Source organism: Zonotrichia albicollis, chromosome 3 (assembly GCF_047830755.1).
Source record: "Zonotrichia albicollis isolate bZonAlb1 chromosome 3, bZonAlb1.hap1, whole genome shotgun sequence".
Taxonomy (NCBI): Eukaryota; Metazoa; Chordata; class Aves; order Passeriformes; family Passerellidae; genus Zonotrichia; species Zonotrichia albicollis.
Window position 1 is genome coordinate 79,105,309 of NC_133821.1, and position 17,543 is coordinate 79,122,851.

Here is a 17,543-nt window from a genome sequence, read left to right on the forward strand (position 1 = left end):
AGTACAGTATGCTTTAAGCTAGTGATATCATCAGTCACCAGCATCTGTTACTGAGGGGTGCTGACTCTGGTTACCTGTAACTGGGCAGAATCATCAGTCTGGGGAAGTCCTCTTTTTCCATTGTATTTGTTGCCTGTGCGTGACACTTAAGAGTTTTTGTCCATTTTTTCCTCCTCTTCTAATTCCTCGATATTAGGGAATTAGTGTCTCTCTGCATGCCATTTACTATCAAACATAATCCCCTTTTCCCCTATTTCCTTCCATTTACATCCTTTGATGAGAAATATTTAGGTCACTACATGTCTGTATTCTTGTCAGACAGAGGCTGATGAAAGATCTGTTACAGGAAATTCTGCTCTATCTATAGAACAAGGCATCTCAAAATACATGCTTAGACATATAGAAAGTAGAGACTGACAGCTGATAGATGCTGTAGACTTCTCTTTGTTTTCTACCATGGTCATCATGCCAAATGGGTCAAAACACAGGGAAACAAATTTGTATACAAGTGAAGGGGCGTATTTTTTGGCAGGTAAGACAATGCAATATCCACTGTCCTATTTTGAAGATACCCATTATGACCATTGTGGTATCTGCTAAATGCCTTTGTAGAAGCCCAAGATCATTCCATTTGCTTTTTTAAATGTTTTTTCTCTTAAGTTTTGCCCTCCAACTGACTGTAATTACACCGGGAGGCTTAGTTTGGGTTTAACGACTGGCTTTCCTTTAAGTCATTAGATAGTGTTGGGGGATTTTCAGGCACAGTTGTAAACTACAGTATATGTCTTCATTTTCTTTTTTAGGTTAGACTGTTTATAAGCCAAGTGTTTCTGATGACAAAGAGAGAGCACTAATCAAAGCTGACAAAGCAGAAGGAAAGCCTGTGTTGAGCTACGAGGCAGTTTGCAACAGCCTTTCCTTCACCCCAAGGAAATAAGAGCATGCTGAAGACACAAGCTGCACTGCTAGTGTAAAACAGAATTCTCACGTGTTGGTAGTAATGTGTTCACCATTTCTGTGTTAGTGCAGCATGTGCCTTCCATGTGTGTGTCACCCTGTACATGTGGTGGGCTCTTATCCAGACATCTAACACATCTTGCAGCGATGTGCAAGGGGACTGTGTATTACATAGCAGGCAAAAAGCAGCCCAGCTTGAAAACACTTCAGAAGGTGGATGGATGTTGGGAAGAGCTCTGAAGAAGGAGCTCTGTTTCCAGGCAGAGGGAGGAAGCGCTGGAGCTGCTTGCTGTGCACAACCAGTGGTCTTTGGGAAGAGCTCACGTTCATATTGGGTTTGTGAGTTTGCTTTACCATCCAGTTTAGGTCCCTTAACTTGCACCTGCTTTTATCTCTACTTTTCTGCATGTTTGATCTGGGTGAATGTATGTGAGACCTGAATTTTAAATTTTGTGGCAAACAGACCTGTGACTCTGGTGTTGCAAGACCCCTTTTCTATCACTTCTAAGTTTGCAGAAATCAAAACAAAATTATGGAGTTTGTTTTGAGGCATGTATTTGAGACAGCACTGAAAGTCATTTGCATTCTTCTAATTGCTGTATGAAGTATTTCTGTTAGCATCAATAATTTCTATTACTGTATTAAATATTTCCCTGGTTGTGCTTCTGATTAAAGAAATAAAAAATTCCTAAGCTGTCACTTTTGACCACCTCTTCTTCTCTAAGAAAACTCTTGCTCAGTACTATGGGAGTCCAGTCCCATTCCAGGCCACCATCCTGCTTCAGGAAGAGCTGTAAGAGTGCTGCTGGGTGGAGAATTTTTGTGTCAAGTTACCAACATTGTTCTGCTTCCACTGTAACCAGCAATTCTCAGGGTATTTTTTTTTTTGCCCAGAATATTTTTCTTTTTTTTCGAAGCTACTCATGAATGTATTCAATGGCTTCCTATGCTCTTTTGAATCTCTTATGTCTGGGATAAATTCCAGGAGCTTTATGGTATGGCTTTAGGCTCCACTGAGTTGGAGATTCTTTTACTTGACACCCAGACAAGAACTGTCCTTAACTATTTAACACAAGAAAGTAAAAGAAAAACAAAACAACAACAAAAAGTAAATGAACAATTCGAAATATAAAACCATTTACCTTTACTAGAGTGGAGGAAGAAGACACCCTAGGCACAGCTGGCAGTTAGTTGTATATTTTCTTCAGGTTTTTAACCAGCTCTCAGAGAAATATAGTTTTTGATGGATAGCTCTCTAATGATAGTGGACAGTGAAAGCAGCAAATTTAATATGCTCTGCAAGTCAGAGATGGTTGAAGTACCAGAAAACTGTGAAAGTCTGAGAAAAATGCCCTTGGAGCTTGCTTTGTCTGCTCACAACTTGCCCTTTCTTGTATTTAACCAGTTTGAGTCAAGGTTGTCTGCTCTAGGCTCCTCTGTGTCAGTGGAGTGGGGGAGTGTGAAGGAAGCTAGTTCTTAAATATATTTTTCTTTCTTTTTTCTTTTATTTTTAACCCAGAACACATGAACAAAACAACAGGCTGTATGCCAGTTGAAATCATGGTGGCTGATGCAAAGTGTCAAAGTAGGTGCTGTCAGAAATCTGTTCTTGGTTAGTTTGGCAAGGCATAAACTAGTAAGTAACTCTCCAGAGGTACTTCTGTGATTATGTGGCAGGTAATGACACATTTCCTGTGTTAACAAGCTTGACTGTGGCTTGCTTGACATGTCCAACACCTCCAATTAAACTTTAATTTACAGAAATAATTCCTTCTGACATTGCATGTTAGTACTCTGCAAGAGTCTGGAAACATCTAAGCCATCCTAATCCATTTATTAAATTTTATAGGTGTTGCTTATCTTATGGTTTAACAAAATCTTGAGAAATAGGATTCTTCAATGGAGCCCAGTTAAATCTTTTGCAAGGACTGCTAAAGCTTGCAAATAGAAGAAACTGGAACTGCAGATCATTTAAATCTGTATTATCTCATCAGTGGGTAATTTCCAAACCCCACTTATTATGTAAATGTATTCAGTAAGCAGAAGAAGGATTAAGTATGTGAGAAATCATACTTTTATGTGCTGTAAGTCATCTCACCTGTGTTATGTTTGTTCTGGGTGAAAAGCAGTGTCTGACTGTGACTGGGAGCCTCTCCAGGGATCTCATCCTCAAGTCTGCAATGCTGTGATTTACAGGAACAGCCTTGTGATGCTTCTTGAACCTTTTGGAGCTTCCTGTTTCTTTCTTATTTTTTCCAGGACTAATGTAATTTTAGCTACTTCTTAGCAATTAGATTAGGCACAGGCAATTTCCTTGTAAAATTGCCTGAGCAGGTTCTTCCATAAACTGTAATAAACTTGCTGTGGCTCAGCAACGTTTGGCAGAACAATTAAACTGGACTTCAGTGCCACAAATAGGTATGTAGCTAAAAACCACAGATCTCCTCAGGTGCTTGTTTGAGTTTCTATAAACATAGTCTCTGTCATGGCCATATGTGCTTTCTATTTATGGCTTCTGCGGCAGTCTGCGCATCATTCACTCTGGAAAGTCATGTTTTAAGTACATTGGAAGATAAAGCCCTTGCACCTCTTATCCCTCAAATGTGCCAACATTAGATGGTTTCAATTTGTGCCATGTGTGTCTTTGGTGTTTGTGTTGGAATAACACTTTTAAAACAACACCCTTGAATGTTCAGGGACCTTAAGACAGAGGAAAGAGAGCAGAAATTTCATAAAATCAAAACTCACCTTTGTGAGCATCTTTCCACATAAGCCTGAGAACTGTACAAACCTGACAATTTCTTTTTCATGCAAGGGCTGTATTGATTTTGTGCAGCATGACATGTTCTGCTAGGTCTTTGTGCAAAAGAAACTGTGCTAACCTCCTGCCCCTTCCCCTGTCAACCTCATCACTTTCTGACTGCATGTGTCTGGTGCCCCTGCAGCCATCCCCATAAACACAAATGCCCCTTTAAACATCATTTCTCAAGCATTTTCCTCTCCGTTTCAGAGAGCACAGAGAAAGCAGAGTGTCCCTGCTCACACAGAGACATACCATTACATTTCCAGCCAGTAGTCTGATTGCTAAAAAGAAAAAAACCTCACCCATGGGTAATTAGTACTGTGTGTGTAGTTAATCGATTTAAAATTAAATGCCACTGGTGCTGCTGAAATGTCATACTAGGTTTTGGTATTGCTTTGAAAAAAAATCTGGTTTGGTGAAGATGTCTCTGAGAAGGAATATTGGTTTTTGTGCACTGCCTGTGACAAAAGAGAAGCTGGGGGTGCAGTTTCCACAAAGGATGCTGTAAACTTTATTATCACCTAGACTGTGGGGTTTGTGTGTTGATTTTAAGAGAGAAGCCCTTCAGTGTAAGGAAGTGGCTCTATCTTCTTACTCACAGCAAAAGGAGCTCGTGTGCCAGCAGTCTTGTGGGTGAGATAGGAACCTCATCTCCTGCTTCCTGGGCCATCATCCTCATCATTAGATGATTCTGCCTCCCAGGCAGACTGATTACTTCATATTTTCATTCATTAATGATTTATCAGACAGCTCCTCCCCTAAAGGCTCATCTCCTCTGTTATACTCACAGCCCACATGCAACCAGCAACACGTAGCTGCCAGCTGGCACTCTGGCTTTGGGAGAGCAAGCTGCTGGTAGCCCTTTCCACATCTCCTGCTGCCCCTCCTCCCCTCCCTTCCCAGCTGCTCAGCTCACCTGCCTGCTCGTTGGTGGCCTTTTAGATTGCACCAAAACCATGAAATGTCCCTGTGTCTGTCCTCCTATACCATCTCTCCAATCTTGCTGCTTAATGTGATTTTCACAAATATTTTTTCAGTTATAAAAAAATGGAAAGAGAGATGAGGTGACGCCACCTGTAATGCAGCCACACTTGTGTCTTTGTTATAGAAAGAGTGGCCTCTCATTTTGGTGAGAGGCTTTGCTCAATGGTGACTTAGATTTTAGTAGTGAAGTGGGAGTGCTGGGGAGAGACTGAGCAGGCTGTGTCTGTGAGCAGGAAGGTGTGAGTTGGCAGCAGTTTCAGGTTTTGCTGTCAGGTGCTTGGCACAACAGTTTTGTTGAAATCCCTCTCCAGTTGTCTGTGTGAGAGAGTGATTTTTATCACATTGCTAAAGATTATTCTCATTCTCTGTTCTGCTCCCAGGAATCAGGCATGTTCTGAGGTCTGGGAAAAAGAGTCCAAATGAACTCTTATGATGAAAGGGGGGAAAATCCAGAATTGTTTGCTACTGTCCAACTTGTCCTCTGCAGGCAAGTGGTTACTGAGAGCAGTGGGAACAAGGGCTGCAGGACAGGAAGAAAAAAATATAAGCTAGGAGGAAAGGAATAAATGAAACTCCCTTGAGTAATTTATACATGAATGTATAACTTTGGAGTCCTTAATCTACTCTTGGCAAGTGGTGACTGATAACTAATTTTCTCTCTTACCTCTCCCACAGCCTCCCAGCATCTTCAGAAAGGACATGTGACAGGAATAATAAATCTCATTATTTTAACAGGCTGAAATGGAAGTTATGAATTAAAAGTCCTATGGATGCCTCAGTAGAGAGAAACTGACTGTTCCTAGGTTGCCTAAAGTACATTTTCATTTGCGCTGTTTTTGAGATCTTTCTGAATTATTCAGGGCTCTCCACTTACCTCTTTGGCACAACACTTCAAAGTAAACCAGTGTTAAAGGCATCAGTTTCCAATTGAGCAGCTCTCTTGCTTGAGGGTAGCTAGAGCCTGAGACTGCTCAAGCTGTGGGAGAAGTCTGGATCTAAATCTAGATTGGATTATCTTTTACTCTAGGTCTCTGAGCTGGAACTTTGTGCTACTATTTTAAGCAGGGAGATGGAAGGTGAAGGGGAGATCAGGCTGACACAGTGGTGCTGCAAGACTGATCAGTTTGGATGGCTTTGGCTTTGGAGCTGAGAGAGATGTGTGAGAGCAGCAGCTGGTTGTGTTCTTTGTGCAGCCAGGTGTCTGAAAAACCAGTGTCAGCTCTGAGGGTGTAGGAACTCTTGCAGATCTGTGTCAGAGGAGGCTTCAGGGCTCTCACAGAGAGGGTGGAAGATGATGTCAGGGCTCTGCTCACACCACCTATGGGGAAAGTGCATTGTACATGACTCGGGTCAGAACGGGGGAAAACCAAGAATAGCAAGTAACTTATTTCAAGGGGTAGTCTGTGAGCAGAGCAGGGACTTGGGGCATGGCTCTTGCAAGCCTCTGGACCAAGGACACAGCCCATTGCTTGCTGTGAGATTGGTGCATCCCAGAACTGTGGGTGAGGATGGCAACCAAGATGGATAAAGCACTTCATGTGTTAGCAGGTGTGTCAAAGCTTCTTCAGGTCTCTCAGTAAAACCTGTCAGACCTGGCACACAGCTGCCACAGAGCTAAGGGCTTCTTGCCTGAGGAGATTTCCATCAGAAAACTGAGTGTAAATTTACAGCACCTGACTACTTCATTCTCTGTTCTCTGGATGTAGGGTGTGCATAGGATGCATTAACTGTGCAAGAAGTTGCTATAGGGCAAAGAGCGTACACTGAACTTCCCCCTAGAGTCTGGGGTAAAGCACAGTTTACCAAGCAGTTGTTTGGTTTTTCCTTGCATTCCATCTCTTGGCTTTACCACTTGGATTGGAGCACAGGACATAAAAAAGAGGGAATCTGAACCACACATTTTCTCTGCTAAGTGTGTACTATGCTTTTGTTACCTTACTGAATTGTTGCCTTTGTCTCTGTCTTGTAAAAGGAGAGAGAGGAGTGCAGCAGGTCTTCACATGACCTGGCAGAATCCCAAACTTCTGCAGTTCAAAAGGGTGTCTGGAAATCATCTACTCCAACCCTCTGCTCAAACCAGGGCCAATTTAAAAGTTGGTGTCTCAGAGTCATATCCAGATGGGGTTAGGATATCTCCAGCAATGGAGACTCCACAGCCTCTCTGTGCTGAACACCTGTGCCGGTGTTCAGCACCCTCACAGTACAAGAGGGTTTTTTTCATGTTTAAACAGCATTTCCTGTATTTTGTGTCCATCACCAGTTACTGGAAACCACTGCAAGGTCTTGCCTTGTCTCATTTACTGCCTTCCATGAGGTATTTATACACATTAAAAGAGCCTCCTCTTCTCCCGGCTGAGGAGTCCCAGCTCTCTCAGCCTTTCCTTATAGGATGGATGATCTAAAATCTTAACAGTCTTTGTGGCCCTTTTACTGGATCTGCTCAAATAAGTTCATATCTCTTCTGTATGAGGGAACCCAAATTTTCAAGGATCCCTAAATTGAATCCAGCACTCCAGTCATGTCTTACCAGTGCTGAATACAGGGGAAGGATCGTATTTCTCAGCCTGCTGGTAGTGCTTTTTCTGCTGCAAGCCAGGAAGCTGATGGCCACCTTTGCCATGCCATAAGGGAGCATTGTTGGATTGTGTTCAGCTTAGTTTCCACTGGAACACTCAGAGTTTCTCCTGCAGTGCTGCTTTCAAGCTGGTCAGCTCTGGATTGCCTGAACCCTGCTGATCCAGGTCGGCATTTTCATCTTTTTCTCATGTTTAATGTGTCTGTGCAGCTATTTCTTTGTGCAGACTATTTGGTCATTTTACATAATTACACTGTTGAACTAATTAAACTATCATTCTGAAATCGTGTCCTGTGGAAAGCAGCTCACAAAACAAAGCTCAGTGAGGCTTGCACCAAAATGGAACATGCAACCCACCTAATGTATTTGGGTTTATTTCCTCCCTTTTTCTCACGCTTAAATGTAAAATAAGCATTATACTGAAGGAGCCAGGCAAAGGCTAATTTGCCTCATTTGAATGTGAAAAGGAGCCCACATCCTTCCTGTGCCCTGCAAAGAATGCAGAAAGACTTTACAGAGAAAACAGATGTACTAATATGTATCACTCGTTGGGGGCAGGGGGAATCCAGGGTGCTGCCATCACAGCAGTGCTGAACTTGCAGGAAAACAAAAGCACCAGCATACAAAATACAGTTCTGGGAAGCTGACAAGGTTGGGGACCCTTTTCTTTTGCTTATATTTATGCTCCTGGCATCTGAAAAATATATATGTACAGAAGGAAACATGGAGCCTGTGGTGGTTTGACCAGGAAGGAGTGGGAATTCTGGGATGCTGTGGTCAAACCAATGGATGTTCGGAGTTTGATACTGACACCTGGTGTAGCCAGTGGGGTTTGGACACACCTCCGAGAATACACAGGGGTTAAAAAGGGGGGCTCTGGCCCTGGGAGGTTCTCTTGGGACGTGTCGAGAAGAAGTCGGATCTCCCTCCCCTGTCCAGCCGCTGCTGCTGGGCGGGGGAGGGGCAGCCACGTGGTAGGCCCTGGGCCTGGACAGAGATGGGAGGTGAGGAGGCCCTCGAGGATGGAAGGGTGGAAGATCCCAGGGAGTCAGCCCTCGGGCAGCCATCCCCCCAGGAGGGAGAGAGAGAGAGCCGGCGACACCGAATGTGATAGCAGCCGGCCCAGGAGGAGAAAGGGGGGGAAGAGTGCCCGGCCGGAGCGGCAGCGTGTGTGGGAGTGCCGCAGCTCCGGGACAGACAGAGACTGAAAGTTTTAACCCCTTTCTTTCATGATTGGGGCCTTGCAAAAATGCTAATCCTCCTCGAAGCTGAATAAGAAGGGAGATAAGAGATGAGATGAGACAAGGACCTGGCCCGAAGAACGTGGAGATGATTGAATGGGGAGAGATGATTTGGAGTGGCCTTTTGGCTGGACTTTTCTTGTGGCCATGGACTCCGTTTGTTCCTGTGACACAGAGACTGCACTTAGGGGGAAGCAGTGGCTCAGAACCAGGAGGGTTCATCGTAAGGACCCCCCGGCCCCAGGGGGTTGGAAAAATATGGGGGGGACAGATGTCCCAAAGCAGAGACTGTGCCTTTTTGGAGTGAGACAAGGCATCCTTGAAAGACAACCCTAAAAGCAGCTCTGGCCATGCACAGTGGTGAGAGCACTGGGCATGGAAGGAAGATGTCACAAGCGGCAAAAGGACTTTTTTCCGGGCGGTGCCGAAGTGACAGGGAAGCACACGAGGTTTCAGTGTGTTTCCAGGGGAAGCCTATGGAACAAGAAGGACTCCTCTCCTCTTCATGAACTGAAGTTTGAGTATACTAAAGTGTGGTGCCAGGCTGGGCAGTTGGTGATTTGGGAGAATGTATCGGATTGAGAAAGTCAGGTAGTGGGGAGGAGGAAAGTGGTTTTTTTGTAAGGTTTTCAATTTTTTTCTTTTCCTTATAGTTTTTCCCTATTTTCCTGTAGTTTAGGTAATAAAGTGTTCTTTATGTTTAAGCTAAAGCCTGTTTTGCTTATTCCTGGTCACATCTCACAGCAGACACCAGGGTGAGGGCATTTTCATGGGGGGCACTGGCTCTGTGCCAGGCTCAAACCATGACAGAGCCTCATTTTTCATGCTTCATCTTCGGGGAAGATGATTTAGTGCCCAAATGCAAACAAAAAGCTGAGGCTCCAGCCCAGCCATAGGGAAATCTGCATTTCAGAGCCAGTATTGCCTTGCCAGGAGAATACACTACTGACATCATATACAAAACAAACATAACTTTTGGAAGTATCTCTTGATTTCATTTGTGTTTTGAATACCTCTCTAACATGTAAATATGAAAGAATTTGTCCTCTTAGCTCACAAAAAATGCAGGATACAGTGGGGAGTTTTAATGGTCTGATGGTTTTCAGCATGAGAGATAGAAAACAAATGAACTGAGATGTTATTTTTACAGCTATTCAGAGTTCTGTCCTTTCCTGACCCATCTGTTTATGCCTTTCCAAGAACTTTGGCATTGAGCAGTCAGCACTGACTGGTCAGCTTGTGAATTTGCCGGTGTTCATAACTTAGCAAATTCAACAACTTGCCTGATACAGATTTGGCCCTGTAGCAGTATAGAGTCTCTTGCCAGCTTTTAGCTTGCAGACTGGAGGCAGTAGCATGTGGCAATTTATAATTTATTATATACATAATTTATAATTTTTATATGCATGTATTGTCAGTCCCAGTAATAAATAGGAGAATGCTTTAAAGTTTTCTCTTAAAAAGCTACCTCAGACTTCCTAAATAAAAACTGGTTTTTCAAAAGCAGAGAAGTGAAGTGTAGCAGTTACTCAGATGTCTTTGTTCAACAGTGTAACTGAGTAACATCCATGGGTAGGTGCAGTGCTTAGTGAAGATGTTGTGTTCTTTTCCCTAAATGCAGGACAATGGACATTTTCTTGCAGTCTGCAGTACTGAGGTTCACTTCACATTGACACTTCCTGTTCTTTCTGCTGTTTGCAACTTTGGAAAGTGTTCTTTATTCACAGGAGTTTTAAATCTATAGCACTGACATAAAAATATCCAGCCATGGATAAGACAGGCTTAATAACCTTGAAAAGAGAAATTTTAGCCCACTTACCTAAATCACTTAGATGAACATGAATGGAGCACAACAGCTCAAAATGTTTGAGTTGCAGTTTAAGTGCTGGCTTGTTTTGTACAATCAGGGTAAATAAAATCTTGGCCTTGAACTGGTATCTGTGTATTGGAACAAACATCTCAATGCAGCACACTGCAGAAGGAAGGAAGCAGAAGAGAAATTAGATCACTTTCCTGCATTATTTCTTGTAAGTGTAGTCTTCTTATGTATGGAACACACATTTCCTGTTGTAAAAATATTGCAACAGCCTGCAGTACACAAACAACAAATAATCTGCTGTTGCTGAAAACTGGAGTCAGAGGAGCAGGTTTAGAAGGAAGTATTGGAAGACTGCAGATGATTGGATCTCTCATGCTCTGGAAAGACAGTGAGTGTGAACTACATAACCACTACATGCTGTGGTTGTCCTAACAAGCACAGCTTTACAGTGTGGAAGAAATAATAGACTGACTCTTCACACAAATGGCAGTGTAAAGGTATGAGCGCATTTGGTTCTTGCTTTTTGTTTTGTGTCATATGTGCATTTAGACAAAACCACGTGAGTATCTTAATCCCCTCATGTGCCTTTATCCTGCTTCCTTTATCTCTGTCTGCAGTGGTGTGGGTTTGTACCGATATTCCACACGTTCTCTCACAGCACCATTAAGTCCCAGCTGCAAGAACTGCAACAGCTGTGTTTTGTGATAGGAATCACAGAGGTAAAAATCCAGTTCAGTAATAGAATCACCAATCACAGAATTGTTTGCATTGGAAGAACATTTAAAGTTCTACTCCAACACTCTTGCCCTGGACAGGGATACCTGCCACTAGACCATACTACTCAAAGCCCCATCCAACCTGACATTAAACATTTCCAGCAACAGGACACCTTCTGACTTATATAGGCAGTCTGTTCCAGTGTCTCACCTTCCTCATTGTAAGACATTTCTTCCCATATTCAGTTTAAATCTACCCTTTTTCAGTTGAAAACTGAATTTTTTTTAAAAGTCACTACAAGTCCTGGTAAAGAGTTTCTCTTCATGTTTCTTGTAAGCTTCCTTTGAGACTAAGGTCTTTCTGGACTCTTCTCCATGCTGAACAACCCCAACTCTCTCAGCCTGTCTACACAGCAGAGGTGTTCCATCCCTCTAATCTTCTTTATGGATGATAGGAACAGGTTCCTTTGGACCTGTTCCAACAAGTCCAAGGTCTGGTGCTGTGGATCCCTGAGCTGGTTGCAGAACCCCTGGTGAGATCCCACAAGAGCAGAGTAAAAGGACAGAATCACCTCCCTTGACCTGCTGACCACACGGCTTTTGATGCAGCCCAGGATTCAGCTGGTTTTCTGGGCTGGAGTCCCATGTTGCCAGCTCATATCCAATTTTTCATCCACCTGCACCCCCAAGTACTTCTCCATAGGGCTTCTTTCAGTTCCTTCATCCTCCAGTCTGTACAGATGTTGGTGATTGCCCTCACCCCGGTGCAGGACCTTGCACTTGGCCTAGTTGAATTTCACAAGGTTTGTGCAGTCCCACCTGTCAAACCTGTCAAGGTCCCTCTGGATGACATCCCTTCCCTTCCGTGTGTCAGTGCTGCCACTCAGCTCAGTGTCATCCCCAAGCTTGCTGAGAGTGTGCTCAATCTCACTGCCTATGCCATTAATAAAGATCTTCAACAAGGTACGCTTAGATGAGATATGAGAAAGAAATTCTTCACTGTAAGGGTGGTGAGGCATTGGAACAGGCTGCCTGGAGAAGTTGTGAATGCCCCATCCCTGGAAGTGTTCAAGGCAAGGACGGGTGGGGTTCCGATTAACCTGGTCTTGTGAAAGGTGTCCCTGCCCATGGCAAAATGTTGGAACAAAATGGTCTTAAAGGTCCCTTCCAACCCAAACCACTCCATGATTTTATGACTAAATTGTATATAATTCCTGATGATTGGTGGCCTTAAAATCCTTATTGCCTGAGCCTTGTGATGCTGATGCAGGTCCCTGCACAGAGTAAAAGATTCTGCGGCTTCTGATGCTCAGCCAAGCTGTGGACCGCAGCTTGTGGCCACATTCTGGGGGCAGGTCACATAAAGGGGGTAGACAAAGGACAAAAGTCTGCTTCTGCTTTTTGTAGGGGTGGTTTAATGTTCCACATCAAGCAGCTTCAGTGGCTCTTGCACATGACCAGTCTTCTCTCAGACCACACTTCCTACGGAAAGTTACCATTAAAAATGGTATTCTTCAACTGTCTCTCAGTCGTGGTCAGGTAACAGATGCAGGCTTTTATTGTGGTAGAGTGACCCACACAAGTAGCTGCAGAAGAGCAAAGTGAGAATCCTCACAAGACTTTCTCTTCCTGGAAACACTCCAGGCACACAGAAAGGGGAAGCCTTAAGTATCTCATCTGTTTTTTGTGTTAAACCATTGCAGACAATCTTTCTGTATGGACTGATGGGGGAGGAGCTGGAGGACTGGGAGAAAAGAAAAACTGTAAATAGCAGAGCTAGAAGCTGTTCTTAGGAGAGGCAGTAAAAGGGAGAGGAGGAAATGAGCTTGAGATCTTCTTTTTTGTTTGTTTTTTATTGTATAAAGTTGAGGGACCAGCCACGTTCAACCCTGGTATTTTCCCTAGTGAGTTCTGAAAAACTGTATAATTGATGTGTGGGTCTTCCTCTTTTTACAGAAGTCATTTCAGGAGCAGCATCACTAGGGGGAGAAGAAAATCTTTAGCTCGGTCCTTTATTCTCAGGATAGACATTGTAGAATCCTTGATCTGGTTTCCTACCATAATTCATCTTTCTTATGGAAAAAATATCCCCAGCTTCTCTTCTTGTTGTCCCTGGGCAGAAAAAAGTCAGTGTTGTCTCAACGTTCTCTGACTTCAAACTATGCAGCCCCAGAGCGTGCTAGAGCTTGGATATTTAAGTGAGTGGCAAGGCAGGAAGGTGTAGTCCTGACAATTATATTGAGAGCATGTCCAAATTTTAGAAGCATGTGAGAAAGGGAAGAAGAGTACTTTACATTAAGTAGAGGGAGCTATGTTAGGAACTCTTTTGAATATTCTGTGGTCACAAAAGACTGTTTGAACAGCCATTAAGCTGTTCCTGGGGTTTTAAATTAATACTTCCTATAGGACAGATGTTTCATGCATGTTATGTGCAGAGAGCCGATGATATACACAAGCTGTGTAAATTTAAGCTATGAATGAATTGCTGTGTATGCATACAAATGATAGTTTAGGACCGTTTCCCTTGGTTCTCCCTTTCTTAGCATGTATCAGGATTGCTGCTGGGAGGTGGGCATGTTGTTTGGCTGGGGTTTGGGTTGTGCTTTGTTTCCTCTCATTGTTTTCTTCAGTGAGGAAAGGAATTGGATAAAACTCTTTTCTGGTCTCTGTTGACATCAGCACATTCGATCTGCCTGCGTCCAAAAGAATTATGTCAAAGCAATTGCCTGCATTTGTTCCTTAGCGTGTTCTCCAGCAGCACTGTCGCTCGAGGGTCAGACTGGAATACATTAAACTGAAATTGGGGCAGAAACTGCAGCCAGCCTCAGGTCAATGATGCCTCTTGAGATTTGTGAAAGTGACACTTCTGGGGTTCATTGCATTAAATTCCATAGCATTTCTGAGTCTAGCCTGGGTGAATTACAAAGGCAGATGGGATGGTTAGTTTCACATTCCCCTATTTAATTCTGTGTCTGTGTGTCTAGAATAAAAGGAAAAGCCTTGCATCTGATCTATTTTGCAATATTTCAAAAAAAGATTTTTTTTTTAAATCCATGTATTAAAGCTCTTTACTTCTATGTAGTTTTTAATGTTTATAGTTAGGAAGATTATCACAGTTACTTCATCTGTAAAATTCTATTTCTAGAGTCTGGCCTGTGTGATCCTTGGTACATCTTTTGACAGAAGCCTTTACAACGTTTAAAAACACAGTTGCATGTGTGCTTAACAGGACATCCTCATGCTGTAGGATGTAGCTGGGGTTGTGCCAGAGGGAGAGGGGGAAAAATGTATCCAGGAGGACAAAAAGTGTAAAGATGCACAAATGCACAATTCAAACTGTACTTTTGCAGGCTCTGATGCATGTTTTATTAGTAGCTCTGAAACCTTGTCCTCGATCAGCTTTCCCTAAACTTCTGCTCTGTTAGTGACTAAGGAGTTGCCAGTCAGAGTTTTGAGCTGACTGTTGACAGGAACTGTTGGTAGGAATGCTGGATATGGCAGAGCTGAAGCAGTGGGGTGTGTGTGAATGCATGTACACATACACGTACGTACACACCACACTTGGACAGGCCTTTTTCCTCCCTAAAATTTTTGCAATCTTTCTTGCTGTGATTCACTCTGCAGAAGCTTTCTACTACATGTTTACTGAAGACAGGATCTTTCTTTTATGTTTGTGACATATGACCAAGATTTTACTATGCTGTGCATGCTGTAACACATTTTTTCCACCTGTTTATCATAAAAATAACTGTAGAACCGTAATTAAATTTAATTAGATGTTTGTATGAAATAACGCCTTCTAAATCTGTGGAGTGGCATATGTGAACTAGTCCCAAGTTCAAGTAATTGAGATTATTTTATCTGTTTTATTTGCAGAATTTACACTGCAGCATTCAGTCATAAATGGGTTCATTCCAGAAGCTTAAAATGAGATGGTGCCGGCAACTGGCACAAATCAAACACTTCCAGCTTTCCCACTCCTGCACATTGATAGGATTAATACTTTCTGGCCAAAGGCCCAGGTTAAGACAGGCAGCATGCACAAAAGCTTGTGCTGCCTCTTTTAAAAACATCAAATTTAAATATTGGCAGGCTGTGAGATGAAGCAAATTCAGTCACCAGGGCCCCACAGCTGAACACATGGTCCTCAGGAACCCAAATGCCCAACCCCAGCCTTGGGACAGATAGCTAAAAGCTTTCTTGGCAGAACCCAGTTCCCTCAGCATGCAGAAAGGGAAGGAGGAGACCTGCAGGAGTGGTGCTCTCATCCATTCATTCTACATAAAGAATTTCCATGAAGAAGGTAGCTTGTCCACTGGTTCATCCTAAAAGGGTGAATTTGGGAGAGGAAATACCAGTGAGGGATGGAGGACTCTTTTCCACAGCATGATTCTCTGAGGTCACCTTCTGTGACCGGGTGCTGCGGGGATGAGATCCCAGCCAGATCTCCAGGACAAGGTCCCAGTGGCACACAGCAGATAAAGTGAATTGCTGAAACAAGGAGTCGCTGGTGCTTTCTCAGTGGCAGAGTCGTAACAACACCCATCTGTTTCCTAAAAGTGGTTTCCTTGGCATCTCACTGTGAGTGAGGAGCTTTATACAGTGAGATTTTGTACACAGCCAGGTCCTGGGAATTGAGGCTTCCTGCAGAAGATGGACAGCTGGGCGTCATCCGTATTTAAGTGGCACCTCATCCCCAAAAGCCTGGGGTTTCTCCAGAGGTGTTTTGTAAGCTGTGAGCAGGAAGGCTGCCAGGATTAATACCCTGCAAGGAGAAGGAATGTTTCTTGGTGGCAGCACAGAGCACAGTGTGGTGCAGTGACCACTCAGCTCACCTGCAGGAGCTCCTGCTTTGTAGCAATTAACCCAAGCCGTGTGGGCATGCGTCCTTCTTGAATCAAGCGCGGTTGCTTTCTCAACTTTGCAGAGGTGGGCAGTACCTCATAACCTGTGGTGCAAAGGGTTAATTACTGGTTAATTTGCTATAACACACCATTGCTGAACAAGCAGAACAAACTTGCTTGTTCACAGCCTGGATTTGAATAGTTTCCAGTCCTGATGTAATTTCTACCTTTGCTAGATCAGAGCCTGCTGTTATCAAATTTATTCAGTGTAAGAATACTGCTATACCATGAACAAAATAACAAAATTCCCTCTAAGATTTTTGTTTATAGCGAAGCCTTCTGCAGCCCAGTGTTTCCAGTTATTTAATTTCTCTTCCCTGAGCACTCTGCCAGTTTTTCCAACAGTAAAATGGAGCAGCAGAACCCAATACGTTATTCACGGAGCAGAGGAACAAGAACCAAACACAGCGTCACCGTAACCTACCTACTCATCTTTTGATTTTCATTTGTTTGTACAGCTGAGGCTCGTATTAGCCCTTTTGGCCACAGCCTTGCGAGGGGAATTCATGTTGAGCTGATTGCTTCCCAGGACCCCTGGTCTCACATTCAATCTGTGCTTCGGAGGATAGAGTCCTCTCTCTCCCTCTCATCCTGTAAGTATGGCCTGGATTCTGCATTTTCATAAGGGGATTTTTTGCTTAGTCATATTAACACCTAAACTGGTTTCTCCCATTTTTCTACAGACCTCAGTTGCTCTCTGTCAGGCTTGTTCTTTTGTGGTTTGTTTTCTGCATTCCTAGTCTCATGTCTAACCACAATGACTTAACTTTAATCCAAGTCACTGGTAAGGCTATTAAATAGTAAAGAGATGATCACCAATGCCTGTGGAATCCAACAGGAACCCATTTGTTTGCTAATAAATAGTTCCAATTTACAGTTCCACTTTGGTTTCCTTAATTTAGCAGCTTTTTAATGTTTCTAATATGACTGTGGACTCAAAAGTGACTTCAGTATAAAATAGGTTTAAGGTTTTAGCCTGATCTTATACAGTGCTCTCCACCAATGGAGTCCTGTTCTCCCTGTACAGATGGAGACATTCCATGTAGGCTTCAAAGCATTCATAAAGATATTCTACAGAACTAGTCAAATGACTTAGGTTTGTAATACTGTTAATGATGCTGCCTTTATAAGTGTACTTGTAATTTTTGCAAGACATTACATCAAATTAGTTTGACAGGATCTATTTTCCTTAAAGCCAAGTTAATTGACTTTAATTACAGAGCTTTGAAAAAAGTTATTAATTGAGACCAATGCTGGTTGTTCTATGCTCTGCAAAATACTGGAGACTCATCCAACTGGGCTGTAATTACTTTCTACCCTTCTCAAATAGTAGCCCAGTATGAGCCTTCTGCCTGTCCTTGGTCCTTCCCCAAAGGCCAAGAACTGCTTTAGATGCAGTAGCAGCTCCAAGGCTGCCTCTGTAAACCTTCTGAGACAAGTTTATTTCTAGCAACTAATCTGAATCACCCAGAATCGTTTATCTACTGCTTAACATCCCCTCTCCAGGGGCTGCTGTGGTGGGAAGCTATTTCATTATCATCATC

General features: G+C 43.1%; 1 protein-coding gene across 2 annotated transcripts in view; it reads left to right on the forward strand.

Moving 5' to 3' along the window:
- Positions 1 to 16,457: 16,457 nt before the first annotated feature.
- FYN (FYN proto-oncogene, Src family tyrosine kinase) overlaps positions 16,458 to 17,543 on the forward strand; it is a 53,825-nt gene continuing 52,739 nt past the window's right edge. For both annotated transcript variants that reach the window (XM_005485044.4, XM_005485046.4), the window contains exon 1: positions 16,458 to 16,592. The gene's annotated coding sequence lies outside the window, so the exon portion shown is untranslated. The remainder of the gene's footprint in view (positions 16,593 to 17,543) is intronic.